This window comes from Pogona vitticeps, chromosome 2 (assembly GCF_051106095.1).
Source record: "Pogona vitticeps strain Pit_001003342236 chromosome 2, PviZW2.1, whole genome shotgun sequence".
NCBI lineage: Eukaryota > Metazoa > Chordata > Lepidosauria > Squamata > Agamidae > Pogona > Pogona vitticeps.
The window spans coordinates 127957787-127982823 of NC_135784.1; the positions used below are offsets into that span (position 1 = coordinate 127957787).

General features: G+C 41.4%; 1 long non-coding RNA gene across 4 annotated transcripts in view; it reads right to left on the reverse strand.

The window, feature by feature from the left end:
• LOC140704539 (uncharacterized) overlaps positions 1–25037 on the reverse strand; it is a 61172-nt gene that overhangs the window by 32677 nt on the left and 3458 nt on the right. For 2 of the 4 annotated variants that reach the window (XR_012083776.2, XR_013541985.1), the window contains exon 2: positions 8306–8446. This is a non-coding gene — a long non-coding RNA (uncharacterized LOC140704539). Of the gene's footprint in view, positions 1–1730; positions 1849–8305; positions 8447–25037 lie in introns of all 4 variants that reach the window. The other 2 variants (XR_012083777.2, XR_013541984.1) reach the window with 2 other exon arrangements.

A 25037-nucleotide genomic window follows, 5' to 3' on the forward strand; every position in this document is an offset into this window, starting at 1 on the left:
AACTATGAAATTTGAATCCTGAATTTCCTTCTGAAATAACTGAGTAAGCCGTATCTCAAAATGAGTTATCCAGAGCACCTGTTCTGTTTGTTTGTTTGTTTCTCCCTAAAGGTCTCCAAAACTGTATATACTGTATGTGACATTCTGCATGGTTACTGTTGATTTCCTAGCTTAAATAACTGAGTAATTTATGTCTCCAAATAAGTTTTCCAAGAGCCATGTTTGCTTGCCCTGAAAAATTTCTGAGAAAGAGGTCAAAACATGAAATTTAGCATGATAACAACAAACAAACAAACAAACAAACAACAGTGTGCCATCAAGTCAATTCTGACTTATGACTGTTACAAACAGCTATGATGTCACCTGTCCTTCAAGGTTTAGGCTGGAGTGTTAACATCCAATGGTGGTCGGAAGGTGGGACATCAGGGGGAGGAGCTGGGATATACAGTGGTGCCCCGCATAGCGAGGTTAATCCGTTCCGGATTAACCCTCGCTATGCGGAATCGTCACTAAACGGGTAGGGAAAACGTATTGAAAAGCATTAAACTTAGTTTAATGCGTTCCAATACCTTGCTTACTTACCCGTTCAGCGAGGATTCCCCTTGCCGGCAGCCATTTTCGCGCCCTCGCTAAGCGAGGGCAGGGCGTGAAAACGGCTGCCGGCAGCCATTTCCGGGCTTCCGGCGGCCATTTTGGAGCCGCCGAACAGCTGTTCGGCGGCTCCAAAATGGCCGCCGCAATACCCGATCTTCGCAATGCGGGTTTTCCCCATTGCGAAGATCGGGTATGTTTCCGTATAGCGATCCCGAAAAAGGGATCGCTATACGGAAACATCGCTATACGGTGCACTCGCTAAGCGAGGCACCACTGTATAGGGGTGTGAATGTGTGTGAGGGGCAGATCAGGATCTGTGAGTGTTGAGATGAGATAGTGATCAGATTGTGTGGAGATATGAGTCTGTGTGAGCTAGAGCCTTTCTTTATGTGATTACCTGATTTATTTGTTATACCAATCTTAATGTACCAATCAATAAACTTTAGTTATTTTGTTTGAAATCCATTCCGGCCTGAAGATACTTATTGCAGGGGATGGATGGTGGCAGACTACCAGAAGAGTAACAGTGGAGTGACGTAGCGACCTTCCTTGGTGAGGTAGAAGGAGGCCGTTACAATGACAACCCTTTTCGGGGTTTTCCAGGTAGAGAATACTCAAAAGTGGTTCACCCTTCCCTTCTTGTCGGGGTGCTCTGGAACTGTGCAGCTTTTGCCCAAGACCATATAGAGTGGCTCTACTCATAGGAGGCACTGTGAGGAACTGAACTCCTATCGTTTGGCTCCACAGCCAGATACCTAAACTACTGACTTATCAGCCAATTCACTTAGTTTTCCAACCAGCTGATACCTGTTAATAACCCGTAATTAAAGGCCCTTGCTGGACTCTTAAGTTGGTTCAAGCTGAATGATTACCAGATTAGGAAGAGTAAGAAAGAGCAATAGACCAGCATAAAAGAAAGAATGTGGGAGAATAAAATCATAGAACCAAAAGGGATTCCAGCGGTCAAGCTCCCTACAGAAGAGGAAATTTTCACTCAAAGAACTTCCACAAGTGGCCATTCAACTTCCATTTAAAAAACTAAATTCACCAAGTATCTCCCAAAGCACTTTGCACTGCTGTCAAACAGTTCATACAAAATTGGCTTTCTTGTAATTCTTGTAATTTGCACCTCTTACTTTGAGTCCTATCCTCTGGAGCTCACCAAAACAAGCCTGCTCCATCTTCCTCGCGACAGCCCTTCAAATATTTGAAGACGGCTATCATGTCACTCCTCAGTCTTTGGAGGATGCTAAGCTGCAGAAGCAAAAAAGATGAGTCAGGCACCTTGACCCTCGTTGGCCTCCTGGACCTCTGCTTTCCTTAGTGTGTGTGAAACGTGCATGGCAGTGATGGGGTTGAAGGCTTATGTCAGATAAAGCCAGACAGATATTTTGCCAAAAGATAACTATGGCCACTACTGCAACATTAATTCTTACAGTTTAAAGTCAGAAGCAAAATGAGATGGGTTGCACTTGGATTATATTTGGCATTCTGGTGTTTACCCTTTATTTCACAATCCCTAATATATCGTATCAGAGATTATGTGAAAGGAGGAGGTAGTTTTGGTGTCACACGCCACCCATGAAGAACAGAAGTCTTAAGTACACTCATTTTTCTCTGGGATGTGCAGAAGAGGAATCTGCATAGAGTGCATTCAATCAATCATTGCTTAGAAGAATTGCATGATATAAAAATCAACAGTTGCTCTGACTGACCCAGTCTTCATCTGTCAGTCTTTCTTCCTGCCTTGCCTAGATCATAGCTTTTCTTTTATATCTTTGATTCTGTTTCCGCTACATTTAGTTTGACAGTTTACCTCAGTCTTTTCTTACTTTCTGTTATTTGTCCTTATATGTCTTGGGTGGACAGGCAAGATCCTCTCTCTCTCTCTCTCTCTCTCTCTCTCTCTCTCTCACACACACACACACACACACACACACACACACACACTCACACTCTCTCTCTCTCTCTCTCACACACACACACACACACACACACACACACACACACAGCAAGAATAAAATCGTGCCTCCAGATCAAGTGGGGTCTCTCCCTACCCATATGGAAGCTTGGTCTCTGGATTATTATGTGTAGGAAACAACTATGAAAAAACTGCCCTGAGAACACTGTGGTGTTATGTGTTTCACAGTCACTCTGGGCCAAGCCTATTCTTTATGGAGGTTTGGTTCTCCAGGGGATATGGTAACTAGTGGATTAGCCCTGATTTACAGCATTACTCTACATGTTCTCAGCTATGCATGTTTATTTCAATTTTTTTGGTTATTAAATGCCCATTATGCACCCTAATCCCTATAAAGAGAGGCCTCTTTAGAAGTGCAGCACATATACAACATCACTGCAAAGTAGTAAGTGGATTCATGGGAACAGGCCACTAAAAATAAATTACCTTGCTTTCCCCTCCTTTGGCTGAAAGAGCCTATCTACAATGTGCTTGAAGGCAGCGCAGCTCTGATTTACTGTTGGGTTTCCCAGAGATCAAATAAAAGCCAAATGGGGAATGATGGAAATTCCTCAAGGGAGAAACCAAGTCTAGGTAATCGGCTTTCACACTTCCCTTTCCAAGGAGGCTGGTAGAAGTCATGCTCACTGATGCCTGGCAAAATGGCTGAAATCTCCTACAACAGTTTTCCTTTTTTTCCCCCCATTTTTATAAAGCAGGCATACAAATACTTTCTTCTCTCTACACGGCTTCATTACATGCTTTCCATTTTGCACATATGCCAGCCAAATGGGCTCCAGGACAACCAAGCATTTCCATAATCTCTTCTGATACTTGTCTGGAAATGGAAATGACCAATGGGAGGGCTTTTATAAAGGGCACCACTGATTGGTCTGGCTAATGCCAGGCGTTGTGGAGAATTTTGTTTCAACTCTACCTTAAGATGAACAGGGCTAATTCACCCTTCATGGACTTCACATTTGTGTATTGACATACAGTTATCTCTTGAACTTGTTGTTGTGTGCTAAGTCCTCTCTTACTTATGGCAACCCTATAAATGAGTGATCTCCAGAATGTTCTGTCCTCAACAGCCCTCTTCAGCTCTTGCAAACTCAAGCCTGTGGCTTCCTTTTGGGAGTCAATTTGTATTCCTCTTTTCCTGCTACCTTCCACTTTTCCAACCATTATTGCCTATCCCAGAGAATCCTGCCTTCTCATGATGTGCCCAAAGTAGGCCAGTTTCAGCTTCATTTTGCCTCTAGAGATAGCCCAGGCTTGATTTGCTCTAGAATCCACTTATTTATCATTCTGGTAGTCCAGAGCACTGGTTCTTAACCTTTGTTACTCAAATGTTTTTGGACTGCAGCTCCCAGAAGCCTTCAGCATCAGCTCTGCTGGCTGAGGTTTCTGGGAGGTGCAGTTCAAAAACACCTGAGTAACAAAGGTTAAGAACCACTGGTCCAGAGTATCCACAAAGCTCTCCTCCAGCACCACGTTTCAAATGAATCAGTTTTTATTTCCTGTCAGCTTTCTTTACTGTCCAGTGTTCACACCCATACTTAGTGATATGGGGAGGATTTCCATGACATGTCAATTTTTTTTCTTCAACCTGTGTTTGAGCTTCTGGGTGGATTTGAACATATTTATGAGCAATCTGGTGAGAAAGGCTTATGAGTTCAAATGTAAAGTTGCAGAGAAAATGTGAAATGTCAAAGAAATCCTCTCCCTAGTGATCAGAAATACAAGAGTGTGTATGGTTCTGGTATTCCTCAGTCTTCTGAATTTTGGGACACAGTTCAGCCCAAAAGCTGCATACAAATATATATTTATCTGGAAAATTCACAAATATAAACAGTATACTTTAGGGACTACTGCATGAAAAAGTATCAGTGGAAATATATACCAAAATGTGTATATTAGGAAAATATGCAAAAGTTGTGTAAATTATTTTTAAAAAGCCTATGAGAATTGTGCAATCTTTTGAGTGTTTTAAAATTTGAATTCATAGAATGACATGGAACTTGGGTGAAAGAGGCTTATATCTGAATGCACGCAAAACTAGTATGGACATGATTTAAGACTGGTTTGTACATTCCTAGCTTGAGATACAATAATGTTAGTTTCATAAAACCAAGCTTGTTCAGTCAAGACTGGGGTATCTGTATTGTTTAGCAGTCTTCATCTGAAGTAGTTTTGCACAGTAACAATTGCTGATATAAAGAGATGGGTGGAGTGACAATAAATTGGCAGAGTTTTACATCTCTCTTTTTAATTTTGTATTGTAATGGTATTTTTGAATAGACTTTCCATAATAGGTTCAGTTTGAAATTTCCAGATTCACACCATAGTTTTATATCATTATGTTTTGTACAGCATAAACATTCTTGTAGGCTATTTGTCCAGCTAATCCGGTATCTTTTTTTTTTATGGCTTTATTGCATTGACATTTTCACTTTTCACAATATTCAGAAGTTCTAGCTTTAATAAGTGAGCTATAAATCAAAGCAATAATCTTCCAAAGAAAGCCCAAGATTTACTGAAAAAGGTTATGGACACAGTGAATACATTCATGTACAGTATCCTTGTTGTTCTGCATAGGAAATTCCTAAATCTAAATTGAACACCCAGGAGGGAACTTCCATGGGAAGTAAGGTCTAAATCTAATTGTTAGTCCCCATTAGAACAGACCCAATGAAAAAAATGGTACTTCCACCTGTATTGGCTTATTAGGTTCCAATTCACTCAATGCGGTACTTTAAATAGGATTAACAAATGGATTTACACCTAAAAAGGCAACACTGAACTGCCTCATAGATGTGGCCAATTTGGAAAGCAGCTGTTCGCTCATACTGCTTTAATTCTGTGTATAGGGTATTCAAAATGGCAGCCCTTCAACAAACCTTCAACACATTATTTTGGAATTGCTTTTAATATTTCTACAATCGTCCATGAAGTGCATAGTCCACCGCAAAAGCTGCAGAGAAAAGCACAAGCACTACTCTGGCAATTTCCACATTAGCATCAATATATATTTTTTGCAATGCTAGCATGAGGAACAGCCATTTGATTTAGCCAGCCAGTCTAAAACTCCGGCATGATTGCTGTGGTGTCAGAAGCAAAGCAGCTGCCCCAGAACAAGGTCGGCACTGGTAACTTACGAATAATCATTATGTTCATATCGGCTCCCTTACTTTACATGAAAATTTAAATGAGCATACTCCCCAACCCAACTCCCATCATCCCAAATGGCAATGCTGATCGGGGGGTCATAGGAATTGCAATCTAAAACTTCTGGAGGGTGCTGAGCAGGACAGGCTGCATTAAACAATTCAATGATTTCATTATTTCTCAAAAAAAAAAAACAAAAAACCAACAACCCTTCCTAGAAAAGGGGTCTTGCTGGATTTTCTTTCTTCATACTACCGCAGCTCTACCCAGTGTGGTATAGTGGTTACAGTGACATACTAGGAAGAGGCTTGGATTTGAATCCCTGCTTGGCCACAGAAACTTATGTGTGTGTGTGTAACTGGTAAAACCACTCCTTAAATATCTCACTTACCTTGAAAGCCCTATTAAGGTTGCTTTAAGTCGGTTCTGACTTGATGGCAAACAATACACGGACAACACAAAACTACCATATTCTAAAACAGATCAGTATACAGTCCTTGTGTGGCGATTTCACCATTTACACATTTAAGCACATTATGATACTTCCCATCTTCCTTCTCCTTTCATGAGAGGTTTTTAATATTCCATTCGCTCTGCAATGACCATAGCACATAGTACTGATAGATTTAATAGGTAATAGTTACAACAGTGTCAAGATCTCACATTGCCACTATATTTCCTCACCCCTTGGCATTAAGGCACATGAAAGGCATCCTTTATTTTAACACCTGGCAACTATTAGAAGGGGAGGTGAGAACCTTGTACTCTATTCTAGAATGGAGAACCTAAGCAAAACAAGAAAGCAAAGCAAAGATTGTCCTGAAAAATAAGCTGTAAAAACACAGAAATACTGGATCACGGAGTGGGTGGGTGGGGGCACAAATATGAACACAGAAGAAACAAACTGTGGTTTCAGTACTAGAAACCAACCTGTTTCATTTGTTTTATATGTGTATTTATTAGATGTACTTATATGCTGCCTTTGTCTCAGAAGTGAGACCTAGCAGGCTTACAAAATTGTTTTAAACTGCTAGAAAATTAAAATACAGTACTTTACAAATGCAAAAGTAGGATTAATTATAGCAGTAATATTAAAATGAATACACTTCAAAATATTTAATTAAAATACTAAAAATGGTTCTCCTTGAAAAAGAGATCCAGTGCATTGATTAAAATTCTTATGGTTTGAGGCACTTAACTTCCAAAGGCCTGGCTGAATAGAAAGTTTTTGCCTTGTACTGGAAGGATAGAACAGTGAGGTATTGAGAAAACCAAAGTGAATGCCTGCTGTTTAAATATGTGGCGCACCTTTCCCTCAGGAACAACGAGCAACACACTGTCTACAGTGTTGGGGAATTTTACTATGAGCACTTAGGTAACTAGTAGAAATTATGGCAATGTGGAAGAAGTCACCTCCTTCACTTTCCTGTAGTAAATATTCATGGTCCACACATTGTGGTGCTGGTTCAGTGGTTTAGGTAGAGGTTGGGAGTTCGATACCCCACTGTGTCTCTTGTGAGAAGAGGCAGCCGGTGTAACCAATGGGCAAGCTGCCCAGCCCCAGGATGTCCCCAGAAGAAGGGAATTGTAAACCACTTCTAAGTACTCATTAGCTAGGAAAGCCCTGAAAAAGCATGCCATAAGTCAGAACTGATTTGATGGCACTTTATTATTATAATATTATACATTGTGGAGGTAGAAGGGAATTCCTTTTAAGCACCAGGGCAAGGGATCATGTTATGGACTCTCTGAAGGTGATGCTAGGCACCAGAACGGAGAATAATTTTTAGAGCACTGAATTTTTAATTGTATTTTAGTTGTTTTATCTTTTTATTGTATTTAGATTGTTGTAAGCCGCCCCGTGAACTTTGGGTAGTGTGAGCAGCATAGGAGTTAAATAAATAAATAAATAAATAAATAAATAAATAAATAAATAAATAAATAAATAAATAAATTAAAATAAAATAAAATAAAATAAAATAAAATAAAATAGGAATGAGACTCTTACAAGATTGGGAGAGGGAGTCTTGTTCAGCCCCCACCCATTGTCCTGGAAATCCTGTTATTCTTTGACAGACTCATATGATAGGTGTGAACTGCAGAAATTGTATGCGGACAACAGAGAGCAAAATGACAAACCGCCTCTTTCCAGGGCACACTCGCATGAATTGTGGGGAGAGAAAAACAGCACAGAAGGAAGGAAGCATCAGCATTTTAAGTATGGAAAAGAAATGACAAGGTTAAATCAGAGAAACTGGTTAATGGAACTGTTGATGTGGAATAGTTTGAGAAAGGCAGCTTCAGCTGAGCTTTAGGTGCAAAAGGATTTGTCCATGGCTCAGGATGTGTGTCTCAGTACTGACAGGGTGATAACTCAGTCCTATAAACCAGCATATTATCATTGACTTCTGAGCATTAATTCCCTCCTTTTGCCATGGCAGACATTTAAAAAAATATGAATAACTCCTCCTCCGGACAGTGAGAAATTCCCACAGACAGTGATGAATTATGGATTTATCTCTGAAGACACTCTATAAATAACACCTGGGGATTTAAAGTCATAAAATAAGTCCCATAACTTACTCAGATCCATAATATCCGGTATCTGCACTGTCCTTTGTAAATTTCCACACACTAGCCTCTTTAATTGTGTTTTTCATCACCTCTTATGATAAAAACCAGCATGTACTGCACTGAACAAAACACGTGGAGATACTTCTGCACCTGAAAGCAGGGAAGGGAGAGAATGAAAACACAAGGTTCAGCTTGGAACATGGCTGCTATTCAGAGTCTTTGTCCTGATAGGTCTTTTAAGAGCAAGTCTTTTAAAGGGTTCTCACTCTTGGTTGCCTCAGGAGCTCTCATAAAGGAAATACAAATATGGCATTCACATAGCCCACAGAGGGAACGTTATCCCTCGAAGCATAGCCAAAAAATGGGGTGGGAATGACTGCATGATGTTCTTCAAACACTTATTTCTTCCAAAATCCAGTCAACAGCTTCCTCAGCTGTAACTTTAGAGCCATAACTCCAGCATAGCCTGCATCCTCTCTCAACTTACATCTAAGACAAACACCAGGCAAAATCCAGTGGGCAAGACTTTTTGGACTCTAAGACACTGGGCATCTCTGATCCATGAAAGCTTGCAGATTACACAGTTTCTTCAGAGGTCTATAAAGGTGCTACCTACTCCTGCCTTTGTATTGTGTGACAGCTGTTTTTTATTTCCACAGAAATAGTTAGCATTTCATTTTCAGAACGCATCAGAGAATCAATCGCTTGCAACAGTAATCACTATACATAAGGGTTAAACAAGCCTCAGGGCCAAACAATTTTTTTTCATAATGTGCAGATTTCATTAAAATACTGAGAGGCTCAGCTTTCAGTTGTTTAAGACAAGGCCCTGCAACAAAATGTTGTGGCATTCATTCATGAATAGTTCAACCAGATAACCAAGTTGTCCTCCAATATACCACGTATGTTGGTAGTGGAGAGTTCCGACTAAACGCAATCCACCTGGAGTAGGAAATGGCAAGCCACTCCAGTATCTTTGCCAAGAACGCCCCATGATCAGAAACAAAAGGCTAAAAGATATGACGCTGGAAGATGGGCCCCTCAGGTCGGAAGGCGTCCAACATGCTACTGAGGAAGAGCGGAGGACAAGTACAAGTAGCTCCAGAGCTAATGAAGTGGTTGGGCCAAAGCCGAAAGGACGCTCAGCTGTGGACGTGCCTGGAAGTGAAAGGAAAATCCAATGCTGCAAAGAAAAATACTGTATAGGAACCTGGAATGTAAGATCTATGAACATTGGGAAGCTGGAGGTGGTCAAACAGGAGATGGCAAGAATAAACATCGACATCCTGGGCATCAGTGAACTAAAATGGACAGGAATGGGCGAATTCAGCTCAGATGATTATCATATCTACTATTGTGGGCAAGAATCCCGTAGAAGGAATGGAGTAGCCCTCATAGTCAACAAAAGAGTGGGAAAAGCTGTAATGGGATACAATCTCAAAAATGATAGAATGATGTCAATACAAATCCAAGGCAGACCATTCAACATCACAATAATCCAAGTTTATGCACCAACCAGCATTGCTGAGGAGACTGAAATTGAACAATTCTATGAAGATTTACAACACCTTCTAGAACTGACACCAAAGAAAGATGTTCTTCTCATTCTAGGGGACTGGAATGCTAAAGTAGGGAGCCAAGAGATAAAAGGAACAACAGGGAAGTTTGGCCTTGGAGTTCAGAACGAAGCAGGACAAAGGCTAATAGAGTTTTGTCAAGAGAATAAGCTGGTCATCACAAACACTCTTTTCCAACAACACAAGAGGCGACTCTATACATGGAAATCACCAGATGGGCAATATCGAAATCAGATTGATTATATTCTCTGCAGCCAAAGATGGAGAAGCTCTATACTGTCAGCAAAAACAAGACCTGGAGCTGACTGCGGTTCTGATCATCAGCTTCTCATAGCAAAATTCAAGCTTAGACTGAAGAGATTAGGAAAAACCACTGGGCCACTCAGGTATAATTTAAACCAAATCCCTTATGAATACACAGTGGAAGTAAAGAACAGATTTAAGGAACTAGATTTGGTGGACAGAGTGCCTGAAGAACTTTGGATAGAGACTCGTAACATTGTCCAGGAGGCAGCAACAAAAACCATCCCAAAGAAAACGAAATGCAAGAAAGCAAAGTGGCTGTCCAACGAGGCCTTAGAAATAGCAGAGAGGAGAAGGGAAGCAAAATGCAAGGGAGATAGGGAAAGTTACAGAAACTTGAATTCAGACTTCCAAAGAATAGCAAGGAGAGACAAGAGGGCCTTCTTAAATGAACAATGCAAAGAAATAGAGGAAGATAACAGAAAAGGAAAGACCAGAGATCTGTTCAGGAAAATTGGACATATTAGAGGAACATTTTGCGCAAAGATGAACATGATAAAAGACAAAAATGGGAGGGACCTAATAGAAGCAGAAGACGTCAAGAAGAGGTGGCAAGAATACACAGAGGAATTATATCAGAAAGATTTGGATATCCCGGACAACCCAGACAATGTAGCTGCTGACCTTGAGCCAGACATCCTGGAGAGCGAAGTCAAGTGGGCCTTAGAAAGCCTGGCTAACAACAAGGCCAGTGGAGGTGATGGCATTCCAGTTGAACTATTTAAAATCTTGAAAGATGACGCTGTTAAGGTGCTACATTCAATATGCCAGCAAGTTTGGAAAACTCAACAGTGGCCAGAGGATTGGAAAAGATCAGTCTACATCCCAATCCCAAAGAAAGGCAGTGCCAAAGAATGCTCCAACTACCGTACAATTGCACTCATTTCACACGCTAGCAAGGTTATGCTCAAAATCCTCCAAGGTAGGCTTCAGCAGTATGTGGACCGAGAACTCCCAGAAGTACAAGCTGGATTCCGAAGAGGCAGAGGAACTCGAGACCAAATTGCTAACATGCGCTGGATTATGGAGAAAGCCAGAGAGTTCCAGAAAAATATCTACTTCTGCTTCATTGACTATGCGAAAGCCTTTGACTGTGTGGACCACAGCAAACTATGGCAAGTTCTTAAAGAAATGGGAGTGCCTGACCACTTTATCTGTCTCCTGAGAAACCTATATGTGGGACAGGAAGCAACAGTTAGAACTGGTCATGGAACAACTGAGTGGTTCAAAATTGGGAAAGGAGTACGGCAAGGCTGTATATTGTCCCCCAGCTTATTTAACTTATATGCAGAATACATCATGCGGAAGGCTGGACTGGAAGAAACCCAAGCCGGAATTAAGATTGCCGGAAGAAATATCAACAACCTCCGATATGCAGATGATACCACTCTGATGGCAGAAAGTGAGGAGGAATTAAAGAACCTTGTAATGAGAGTGAAAGAGGAGAGTGCAAAAAACGGTCTGAAACTCAACATCAAAAAAACTAAGATCATGGCCACTGGTCCCATCACCTCCTGGGAAATAGAAGGGGAAGATATGGAGGCAGTGTCAAATTTTATCTTCCTGGGCTCCATGATCACTGCAGATGGAGACAGCAGCCCTGAAATTAAAAGGCGCCTTCTTCTTGGGAGGAAAGCGATGACAAATCTTGACAGCATCTTGAAAAGCAGAGACATCACCTTGCCAACAAAAGTCCGAATAGTCAAAGCTATGGTTTTTCCTGTAGTGATGTATGGAAGTGAGAGCTGGACCATAAAGAAAGCAGACCGCCGAAGAATTGATGCTTTTGAATTGTGGTGCTGGAGGAGGCTCTTGAGAATCCCCTGGACTGCAAGGAGAACAAACCTATCAGTTCTAAAGGAAATCAACCCTGAATGCTCACTTGAAGGACAGATCCTGAAGCTGAGGCTCCAGTACTTTGGCCATCTCATGAGAAGAAAAGAGTCCTTGGAAAAAACCTTGATGTTAGGAAGGTGTGATGGCAAGAGGAGAAGGGGACGACCGAGGATGAGATGGCTGGACAGTGTCTGCGAAGCAACCAACATGAACCTGACACAACTCCGGGAGGCAGTAGAAGACAGGAGGGCCTGGCGTGCTCTGGTCCATGGGGTCACGAAGAGTCGGACACGACTAAACGACTAAACACACATGTGGCAAACATCTAAATCAGGCAAATTCACAACCCCCCCCCTGCCATTTTCTGTCTTCCTCTTTGAACTGCTACCCCAAAATTCCAAGGCTGCAGAAGGCCACTCAGCATGGTTAATCTTCTGTGGATGCTGTGGCCCCCATGTGCTCTTATTGGCCACTGTTTGAACTGAATGCCAGACCAGGCAAGGCTTTGGTATGATCCAGCTTGGCTTATTGGGCTTTTCTTTATTCTTTTTTTCCTGTTCTATACCTCTGGAAACTTCAGGATCCCTTGAGCATCCTGATACGTACTGTAGCTCTATCTTGTTTCTCAGAGGCCTTGTGTTGGCTTCAGTCTTGTTGACGCCTCCTAGGTTTGCTATTAGAAGGCGGCAAAGGGGGAAAAAACCATAGCTGACATGGATAAATTCACAAATCAGGGAATGATGGATTTAAAAGCCTCTTGGAAGCAAATGTTAATATCATATTTATTATGTTTTCCAGTGCCATGGTTTTAAAATCAATTTTGTGAGGGTGAGGCTCCACTCATATTATTTCAGTGTTTTTGAATAGTATCAGATGGCTTGGAAAAATAAAACACAACTGATTTACCACAGGTGTCTGGATATCCATGGCATGGTGCAATTATTTGTCATTATTCAGGAACGTTATGGCAGAAGTGTGTCCCTGGTTCCTATTTCCTGATTTCTGCCCAGGATGCTTTTGCTGCATCACCAGAAGGTGGTCAAAGGAAGCTTTATCAGCAACACCCTGATCAGAAATACACAAATACACAGTCTGTCTCACCAATGTGTTTGTTTCTACAGTAAGTGATGCACCTGAAAGACCAGAAGGAAATACACCGGAAAAAGAATTATGCACATACATGGTTAAAAATATAAAATTAAAATAAGAGTCTGTTTCAGGGATTGGGATTATGGATCTTGCCCTCCTTTCCCCACTTCATCTCTCCAAACAGTTCATCATCAACATAAGTGAGGATGTCCATATGCAGTTGTTGGGCTTCTTGATCAGAACATCCTGTTCTGGAAAATGCTCCTACGTCATCTTGGCTACTCCAAGAATGAATTCACAAGAGCCATCAAACCAAGAAAACAACACCAAACTGAAGAGGAAAAACAGACACCCACAAATAAAGTTATTTCTGCCATACATCAAAGGGGTCATGGACCTCATGGGGAAACTTTTTAAAAAACACAACCCATAAACAGTATTAAAGCCCACCACAAAAATATGTTACAGTCAGCAAAGGACAGAAGGGACCCCCTCACCACTGCAGGACTATACTGGATACCTTGCAGTTGTGGCCAGGTATATATTAGAACCACAAAACGTAGCATCCACACCAGAATCAAAGAACATGGGAGACACTGCAGACTAAAACAACCAGAAAAATCAGCAGTAGCTGAACATGCCCTAAAACAAGCTGGACATGAAACTCTATTTCAAAAGATAGAAGTACTGGACAACACCAGCAATCATTATGTTAGATTGCACGGATAAGCCATTGAAATCCACAAACACCAGCAGAGCCTCAACAAAAAAAGAAAGAAGTTTAAAACTCAACAAAGCCTGGCGGATAAGCCATTGAAATCCACAAACACCAGCAGAGCCTCAACAAAAAAAGAAAGAAGTTTAAAACTCAACAAAGCCTGGCTCCCATCACTGAAAAATACAGTGTGCAAAAGGTCAACGACCTCTACCCAGCCACAAGGACCGGTGATCACTGCACACAAAAGACCCACTAACAACACTCATCAATCACAGTGACAGATAATCTCTCCCCCTTATCACATCAATACATCCACAACAAAAGACACGTTGATCACCATAATCACCCAATTCCTGAACAGGACAAAAGGTGATCCCACAGCTATAAATACTCAACTATCCAAGCAAACTGCACCAGAGTACAGACAGAATTCTGACTCCTGTCCTCTGAAGATGCTGGCCACAGAGACTAATGAAATGTTAGGTAGAAGAAAAAAAGTTAAGAACACGGCCAAACAATCCGGAAAACCCACAACAACCATCGGATCTTGGCCGTGAAAGCTTTTGAGGACCAATGATTACTTATTAGGGCCACATATTTAAGAACAGGGGCAAGCCTGTTATCCATTCTATCCCTTGCTCTTCTTCTCTCCATGTCTTATTGGTAAAGTGAACCTTCCTTCAAGTTTTGTAAGCAGAAATAGAAAAAGGTGGGAAAGTGTGTGTGAGAGAGTGTGAGTGTGTGTATGAGAGTGAGATTCATTTTAGATCTTCATAATCTTATTACAGGTAAAAGCAAAATAGAAATAAAAAAGAAAAAGAAAAGAAAGACATTATTTATTTACAGTTTCACTGAAATCCAGCTCAGAGCATTAGGAAAGAGGCAGGATCATAAATTTTCCAACAAAGAAAACAGCAGAAGCTACATACTATATTAGGTTGAAAATGGCCCTAGGTCGGATAAAGGAATACTGTATAGTGAGATATTGCTAAATTAAAGTGGAAGAAGCCCTTTGAATATTCTGAATCAACATATTAAATTATCACTTTTATTATCAATTTTAGTGAAGCTCCAGACTCTTCACATATGGACAGAAAAGGACTCAATCAGAGAGCAATTCTGGAGGCAACGTTGTCCTGGTAAGGATGCAAGCAACATTTTCTGCTCTCAGTGCATTAGCAGTAGACCATAAAGGGCAACGTACCAGCTCCCACCTCCCTTCCCTTGAGAGGTTGAACCAATGTTGTCTTTCAAATGGATGCAACAAAAGGCTAAAGAAACCCCTTCCAAGGCATAGCCAATCTGCGATAGCCTCCATAATTAGTTGTTCTTATCAGGCACTTAATAGGAGTAAATTCTCTCACTAGGTTTGAGGAGGACGTTTTGTCAGAAGTGTTTACCTGCTACCGAGCTGGCATGCCTTGTGGAAGTCCTGGGAACCTATACCCACCAGGGCCTGGAACACCGCAAGACTTACAGCCCTCAATTAGCCTGGCAATTCAGAAAGAAAACAATTCTCCATTTTCTCATTAAAAGATGAAATGGGAGGAGGGCTTAAAAATCTCCACTGGATGATTATACTGCAGCTTCAGGAAAGAAGTCACTTTCTTTCCAAGGCCCCCTGATTATGAAAGACAATGGGATTAGTTCAAACTAGGCTGAGAGCCCCTCGGTGACTCTTTTTTGCTGGCTAAATTGCAAGCAAGGGTGGATAATGGGAGATTGATTAGGGTTAATAGACTTATTTTTACAGGTCATGCCGCACAGCACTCTGGGTTGTGGTGCTCCACAACATATTATCACAAGCCATAAATCAAGGGCCTTGGAGGGAATTCAGACCTCCCTCTCTCCATCTGAATGGCTGGTTAACAATTCACTTTTGTTTCTTCATTGCTCCTAGCCAATGCATCTTGGCTGGTATCTTCTTTCTAAAAGGGGCTAAGCACATTGGAAACTGACTGGAAATGCTGTTGAAATTTGTGGGAATAGATAAACCAAGTTCTTTTTGTAATATATGATACTTAGAACCTCAAAGTAATTTATTTAATATATTTAATCTCTCTCTCTCTCTCTCTCTCTCTCTCTCTTTCACACACACACACACAAACACACACTTTATTTTGAGGAGCTCAAGCTAATGTGCATGTGTCTCCCCTCCCCCATTTTATTGTCGCAACAATCTTCTACTTCAATAAGTTCAAAATGTTTTATGTGGGTTCCCCCCCCCGACTCAGCCCAGCCCCATTGTATCATCACAAGTGTCGGAACATATAAACTTGCCTGTATGTGTATACAACATTGTTAGAGTTGTCTAATTTACATATTAGAACATATATAACCAATCAGATTATGTCTGGCATGAGCCAATAGATGTTAAGAGGGTTAACTGCCAGATAGATAACACAAGTGGCTATTATTGAGTTAGATATTCTGAAAACTGTCTGTTAGACATGTCTTTAGAAGTAGTCTGTTACGTTATTCATTTAGGAGTCTATTGGATCTGTTGGTCTGATAGCTTGTCTCTCACTATGTCTGAATAAGGAGGACGATACGAAACTGTTATAAGTACATCAGGCACAAGTCTGCATCAAACCACATGTTTCAAGCAATGTTAGTTTATTCTACATATATGTCTTACAGTAAACATTCTTAAAAATATCAGGAGGAGCTGATATATATATATTTGATATGGCAGTGATGGGATCATTCTGCCATCATGAGACTTTTGTTACACAAGCAGCAGGAGGACAATGTCTGGGTGGGAGCTGTCACTCATAATTCATCTATTCCATCACTGTGCTGTCATGTGATATCACAGGGCTCTACCACCTTGTCTCTTAAATTTTAGGGAATAGGGTTCTGCTGACTTGGCAACCCTGCCAGGGTATAAGCTTCATGGACTTGAATCTGGAGCTCCTCCATCCTAGCTCAACACTTGCACTTTTCAACACTATTGAAATATAGCAAGATTCAGCCCAGTGGGTCCTATATGTATAAAATATATTCCAGTATAATCAGAGGTACTGTGTTTCCCCGAAAATAAGACAGGGTCTAATATTATTTTTGCAGCAAAGAAGCATTAGGACTTATTTTCAGGGAATGTTTTATTTTTTTCATGAACAGCAATCTACATTTATTCAAATACAGTCATGCCATCTTTTTCTGGTTGCTGCACAATGGTGGAGGGCGGGGGTTTCACTTAACTGGGGCTTTTTTAGGGAGCAGGGCTTATTTTCAGGTTAGGTTTTATTTTCGGGAAAATGGTACATTATGTAGAATAAATAATTTAAATATACATCAGCACACACACATTGTGTAAAGATGGGTGCCTGCTGGACCTGGGCCTGTAGCCTTTAAGCCCGTTTCCCCAAGTGCTGCAACTTCTCATTCTCCTTACTCCTGTACCACTCTGTTAATACAGTGGACCCTCTACTTACGGAATTAATCTGTATTGGAACGGTGGGTGCAGGTCGAAAAGTCTGTAGGTCGAATCTCCATTGACCTACAATGCATTGAAAACCAATTAATCCCGTAACCTGCCGTTTTTGTTCCATTTTTGTTCCATTTTGGTTTTTTTCTGGTCTGTAGGTCAATTCTCTGGCTGCAAGTCGAACCTAAATTTTGCAGCCAGAGAAGTCTGTAGCTCGTAAAGTCTGTAAATCGAGCTGTCTATAAGTCGAGGGTCCACTGTACAGAATAGGCCAAAGCAAACTCTCTCTCTCTCTCTCTCTCTCTCTCTCTCTCTGTGTGTGTGTGTGTAGGGAACCTGCAGTAGACACATATGTCCCAGTAGTCTTTTTATAAGGATTTAGTTTTTCTTGAAAATTGGGAAGGTCAAAGTGATAAGAAGCATCTGTGAGGTCTGGCTCATTGAAATGGAATTGTTGCCACCAATATGTACTATGAGAGAAGGAACTTCATGTATCTTCACTTTGCTTTTAAATAAGCAGGTGCTCAGCTTTGATATCTTATTACATACTTTGTTATTTAAAAAAATCAGAAGGTAGAGCAAATTCCATGGTACAATAGCAAATATGCCAATCTACTTACTGTACTGATTGCAAAGTGAACAGTGGAAGGATCATTTATTTTCACTGTTTTCACCGGGTTATTGGTGAAAGTACATGCAGGTGACAGTAATTAATTTAATCTCAAAGATCAGCAGGTTATGTTATGTGCAGGTTGCCGAAAGACCAGATTCTTGTTATGCTTGAACCAAGAAGCTTGCTGCTGGGAATCCCTGCCTACAGAGAATCCAGGCCTTTGATAAAAAATCTTTTGTGATCTCAGTAACAGAGTTCAAACACCTTGTGAAGAAAACATATGAGAAAGTGCCATAGAAGAAGTTAATGGATCAAGCACTGCCAGAAATTTGAAAGCAACAGGAAAAAATGTGATACTGACCCTAATACAAACTGGGAATCAAACAGTCTCCAAACAGTGATAAACCCAGACATTTTTCTGGGGTTGAGGGTGGGATGTAAGACCGTCAAGCAATGTACAGTTTCTGGGGCTTGAGCATCAGATCTATTGAACTGGGAAGACCAGGCCACCAAGAAACATGTTGATTACAATAGCTTGAGAAAGTTGCCTTTTTCAGACTGTGCCTCTGAGGTTTATCTACCCAGCATCCATGCTGGCTAGAAGATTGTGAAGACCATAACCCCAACAGTAACTTTTCCGAGGCTCTTTGTTGTGGTCTATGCCTCCATTACTTCTCAGCAGGCAGAACAGACGTTCCACCTACAGCCAAAAGTCTCAGTTCTTTCCCTGTTTCCCACTTCCTTCCCTTGCTCCTTCCAGCCCTTAATTCGTTGAACTGCTGCTACAACTGATGGCAGTGCTTTCTCCCGCCATAAGATTTCCCTAAAAAAACACAAAAAAACCCCTGAATAACAACACTACCACAGAGTTGTCATTCTTCCCCACTAACTCCCTGCTCCCTCCATCCCAGCAGCATGAGTAGAAAACTAGGCTTCTTTGCAGGGCTGTCTTGACACAATTCGTGCTCTCACAGCTAAAAGCTCTGCTTGTGAAATAGAGAGATAATAACAATTGGCATGATTTTATTAGCAGTGTCATTTAAAAGAAATGTTTGTGGACTGTGGAGGGCACTTTTTTTGGAGCACAAGACTTAAGTCAGAAAGATGGTAGACTCCTATTTTTACCAATATCTTTTGTTTTTCATAGCTTCACTAAAAAGCTGGATTTCCGAAAAGCTTGCAGTAGGGCAGCAGCACTCCTCCACCATGGGAGACTATAAATTGGCTTAAAAGAGAACTAGGATATTCCTTGCCCCCCACCCCCCAAACGGGCATGTTACTGTAGCCTAATTTTTATCTAGCTGACTACTTTGATTTCCTAAAATGTCAGTAACGTACAGTCTTTGTTCATTGGCTAAAAGCCCTGAAACAGAAGAGCTTGCAAAATGAATGGACACAATAGCACGTGCACATATCTGAAAATCAACAATCGATCCAAGGTAGTTAAAGTTAGCTGCTAAAGCAGAGTTCAGTGAACGTCGTGGCCCTCCAGCTGTTGCTAGAGTAGAAGTTCAAGCATCCCTTGTTATTGGCTATGTTGGAAAAGGTTGATGAGAGCTGCAGTTGAAAAACCTCTATTGGGTGGCAACCTTTGTGCTGAAGATTTTGGTTTTTATTCTGTTGCTGAAAGGCAAAGCAGATGGGAAATGACATAAGCACCAGCAGGATCCTTGTAGCGTGACCATTCTCATACTGGCTGCAAGATGGATCATGCAGCTGGTCACATAACAGAGAGCCTGTCATGGCAGCAATTACATTTCTTTCCCATTCTGCATTTTGATAATAGGATATTACATTGTTAGTTAGTTAGGTGGCATGAAGTTGGAACCAATTTATAGCAATCCTAATAGGGTTTTCAAGGTATGAGAGAAATTTAAGGAGTGATTTTAGCCATTCCACACCCCTTCTGAGCTTCCATGACCAAGTGGGGATTTGAACCCTGATCTCCAGAGTCCTAGTCTGTTACTCTATCCACAACACCACAGGGTTACCACCCTTTCTTTCTTTGTTTGTTTCTTTGTTTATTCGTTTATTCGTTTATTCATTTATTTTTAAGGGAAAACCTAGGCACCCTTGGATTATGAGTTTCTTCACTACATTTATGGATACCATTGCTTCAGAACCTGCCCGTAAAGTGGAGGAACCAGCCAAGGAATACAAGAAGACACTATTCAGCGGTGCCCTCCTGAGGATGTTCAGACAGCCACAACCCACTTCCTTCCATCTGAAATTTACAACATATTTTGGAATTGAGAGCACGAGACTCTTCAGGGCATGCTTTCAACCACTGACTGCTCTTTTTAGAAATTAAATACTGGCTAGATAGCTCATATACATTGTGTTAGATGACATAAGAGGGTGGAAACTTTGTTATTGTCAAATATGTTTCAGCTCTTCTGTGGACTTCAGACATCTCAGATCAAACAACCATCTTTTTCAGTCAGAATCCCTTCAGGAAGAAGAGAGGGAGAGAAGTCTCAGTTTCAGATTAAGGATCAGAGAACTAATGAAAGACTGTGAGAAGACTCAAACACTTCAATCACTGTCCTTCATTAATATCTTCAATAAACAAACATCCACAGCTGGGTATTACTCCCCCTAAGGAGTCCACTGTTAGCACTTAAGTAAATTCCACATGAAAGCACACTTGTCATAAAACATTTCAGCTCCTATCCAAAGTTAATATATTAGCACTCATTTCATTTGCATTTTAATGGCAAGGCTACACTTTTCAAATAAATGATGGTACTTTATCAAAGGATTACTTCATTTGGTCTATAATGATTCTTTGCCGTGTGGGAATCATGTCGATGCTGAGAGAAGGGAGGTTGGGTGCAACCACTCTAGTGGCTCCAGGGGAATTGCCACGTTCCAGATTACAAGTCTCACTTTCTGCAGTTTATTACTAATTTTTTTTCTAAAAGAGGAAAGGGAAGCCAATCTACCTAGACAACAACAAGAACAAGGTTTACATCGCTCTCTAAATCAGAAAACATTGATTTTGTAATTGAGACTCCTCTGCCTTATTAATTTGTATTGACATCCCTGTTTCTTGTAAAATAACCATCATGTAATAAGAAGGAGCTCTGCAGCAAATTTATCAGCCCCTTCCCTTTTCTGAATGACAGAAGTTTATTCCAACTGACTTTATATATTTGCTATAGCTGAAGTTCATATTTATTGAGTTCTTTAATTTAAATTTGTAATGGCAAGGGGTGGGGGTCTCAACAGAGTCACTAAATGCTGCTGCTACATCATTTTAATTTTATTTATTTATTCTATTTATACCCTATCTAGTCATTTCGACCACTCTAGGCGGCTATATTGTCTTTTCCTAACTCTTTGGGTTCATAGTCAGCAAGTTCTAATTCACATAGTTCTAAAGCGATGTTTTGAAACTTTGCATGTTGTTTGAAGAATCGTATTCTACGATTCCTTACACCAAGTATTTGGCTCCCAACAGACCCTTACATAGGCTTGATCAATGTGGAAAACTCTGATTGTGTTAACACTGGAATGTTCAGATCAGGAATATAATATGATACACAAGTTTTAAAGCTATAGAACTTGTATCAAAGGTATAGAATGTGTACAAAAATAATGAAAAACATTCTAAAGCTACAAAATAAACAACATAAATACAAGGAGGTGATTAGCACAATGGGCAGAGGAAATGAAGAGGATGCATAGCCTTCTATAACCTGAATCCTCCACAGCTACCATCATCCCCAGTCCAGGGGATATGTTTGATATGTTTTGTTCACTGTATATGTTTCCTGATGCAAGGATGACAGGATGGAAAGGGAATGTATTATGAAGAATTCTCACAGCATGTGCATGTGACAGACAGGGAGACATAAAGCTCTGTCCCCGATGGGTCCCTTAATATGCTCACACAGGAGTGGAAGACTCCCGCCACAACAGGCTGCAAGGGTTAAGACCAAAGAAAGAGGGAGGGAGGGAGGAAGAGGAGGGAAGAGTAAAACTAGTGTGGAAGGGGCATACAATAAACTATGGCAGGAACTTCAAGAGAAAAAAAATCTGAATATGATAGCAATAAACATGATAGTGACCAACATCTATTTTCCTTTATTGTTCTGTTCCTGCAAGAAAGGGGTGGGGTTGAGCTGTTTCAGTTACAGGTATCTTCGTTCCAAATTTTAACTCTTGCTCCTTCTCTAAATCCACTTTCAGTACCTTAGCCTGTGCTTCAAACAGAACCTCAGGTTCTACGTATTTTCAGTGAAGAATGGAAGGAAGGACCTCCTTTCCGGCATCATAAATATCTACTGTTCTTTGCTTGCCGGATCTACAAACCTTTGGAGCAAAGTAACTTCCTGTGTCAGAACAATTGGGTGTCAGGGAAGAGGCCGTGCCGCACAATTTGCCCTTAATGACAATGTGAAAAGACACCATCTTTTAAAATCTATTTCGGTGGGGAAATAGATTTTAAAATACACCTAGCTTCAAGAGACTGTGAAGGCAAGCACGACAAAGAATGCCATCCAGAGCATGGGGGGGGGGGGAGTTTAGGGAGTGAAGGAAATTTCTCCTTTGCTATGGGGTGCAGCAAACTTTGAGGGCCTGGGGAAGGCCTGGGCAGTATCTGGCTCACTGAGTCTGCTTTGGGTGATTGATGAGTGTTGCAGCTTCCCTGGGGGGGACAGTCACAGGACTCTCCTCTCATTCCCTCTTTGTTCAGGGGATGTTCTCAGTCAGCAACAGATGGCCCTTTGCTCCCCCTTTCTGACCAGCAATAGGCAAATGCCATCCATCTTCTCCGGTGCCTGACAGAGCAGAGGACGGATGGGCTCAGTGGGAGGGAGAGGTTGAGAGACAGAGAGACAGGAAAAGGCCGGCAGTCTGGGAGGGGGAAGGAGGGGTTCACACTGCTTGCAAGTTGTCTCTCAAAGGAGGACACACACACACACACACACACACACACAAATGGGGTGGAGTGGGCCCTCGCAGTAAGACTGGGGGAAAAGCTGTCCTGCTTTCTGACCTTCAGGAAAGCTTCCTCCTCTCATCTTGCCTGCACGTCCCTCCTTTTTTATGTTTGGGGTGATTGCACCTTAACCCTTTTTTAAGCTGGTCCTCCCTTGAGAAAAAAAAGGGCATGGATTCAGGACATCAACAGTGAGGTTGCTGTTTACTAAACTCACTCAAGTAAAACCTTAAGGAGTGACCCATTCCCCCCCCCCCTTTTTTTGGTGCAGTGGGTTTGCTGTTGGTCTCAAAAGACTGCTTGTTTCTCCTCTCCTCCCACATGGTGTGCAGTGATGGACATGCAGACACACACACTCACAGCATGGGAGGGGGGTTGTCTAAGGGCGGACCTATATTTTTGAGGGCCATGAAGCTTGAACTGTTATATGGAGGGCTTCCCAACCAGCAACAAGGTCTGGGTAACCATTATGATCTTCTGCAGTGGAATTATTCCACAAGAGATCACCACCTTAAAAGTAGACTAACACCACTTCTGGAGGCCCTCCAAGATTAGGGGCCCAGAAGCTTAAGCTTCATTGGTAGATCTGCCCTTAGCTGGGAGCAGACTCGGATATTTCTTCTACTGTTTCAGTGGCAAGCTTTAAAATCAGTACACCTTCTCCAACTTGAAACCTTGAGGCTCTATCAGCTCTATATTATTTTGTTGTTTTGTTGTTGTTTAGTCATTAAGTTGTGTCTGACTCTTTGTGACCCCATGGACTGGAGCATGGACCGGAGCCTTCCTGTCTCATGAGATGGCCAAAGTATTGGAGCCTCGGTTTCAGGATCTGTCTTTCCAGTGAGCACTCAGGTCGATTTCCTTCAAAATGGATAGATTTGTTCTCTTTTTTGGGGTTTGGGATGTAGACTGATCTTTTCCAAGCCTCTGGCCACTGTTGAGTTTTCCAAAGTTGCTTTGCTTGCAGCAAAGATGGGAAATGTTGACCTTCCATCTTGGAAGCCCTGGACTGCATCCACAACAATGAGGGGCTTAAGGAGCTGTAGAACCAAATGAGGATGTGGCCTGTTTTCGGAGAAATGTGGAAAAATGGGGTAGAGTTTTTTTGTATGATCTGCGGGTGACCAGACAGCATAGCAAGTCTTTCCTAGTTATCTCTAGCTTTGAGTGACACTGTCTAGCATCTTTAACGTTCCCTCTGGCATTAATGGAGTTAATTTTTTTAAAATCAAAGGCACTCAGCAATTTCTCTAGGAAAGAGAAATCATTGGAAGCCATGCACCCTATCCAGCAGACTGAGCTGCTGGCAGCAAAGGATAGAGTGGTGGACTAGGACTCTGGAAATCCGGATTCAAATCCCACTTGGCCAAAGAAATTTAGTGAGGAAGGGAACTGGTAAAGTCACTCCTTAGGTCTTTCATTTACTTTGAAAACCCTGTTAGGATCACAATAAGTGAGTTCCAGCTTGATGGTACATAACACACTCATACAATACTCTGCTGCAATATAGTTGTCCTCGTTCTCTTTCTAAGCCAAATATGAGTCTGTGGATAAAGTATAATAAGTGCTGGCTATTGGCTGAACTTCATCAGTGAACTTCATCCATTTATACCAGGAAAATAGCATTTGAGCTTTAGAAACACACCTTAGACTTAAGAGGCTCCCACCCCTTTTTAAAATTTACTGTGCTGATGGCCATTGTTTAATCAAACTGTATATAGCTTGCACAGCACTTGGGGAGCAATTCCAGAACCCTCCCAACAGAAAACCTTATTAAAAACATCACAGCAGGATGCAACAACCTCATCCTCATTTGGCATCTTTAAATAGCTGCTGAGTAAAAATGTTATGGGAAAATCTGTCCTCCCTCTCCCTATAAAAAGCTGGTATCTCGGATTTTATGGGTCACTTTATGAGCGCTTTCTAGCTTTCTTCCCATCTTTAACTTCTAAGCATTCAATAGTTGTCTACTTTGTAAGGCCCTGGAGATAACCTTCCAAGCAACTGTCATGCTTTTTATTTCAAAGGTAAGAGTAGTTAAGGAACTGTCGACCCACTGATGACAAATTATTCCAATCTGAACAAGAAATGGGGCAGAAAAGATCACAATGGCTGTAAACCTGAAGAAGTTACAGAGAGGGAAAGATAAGAATGCATTAAAACCTCTATTCTCCAAGTCCCCGAATGCAGGAATGTGACTAATTGGCACAAATTGGCAAAGCTTTGA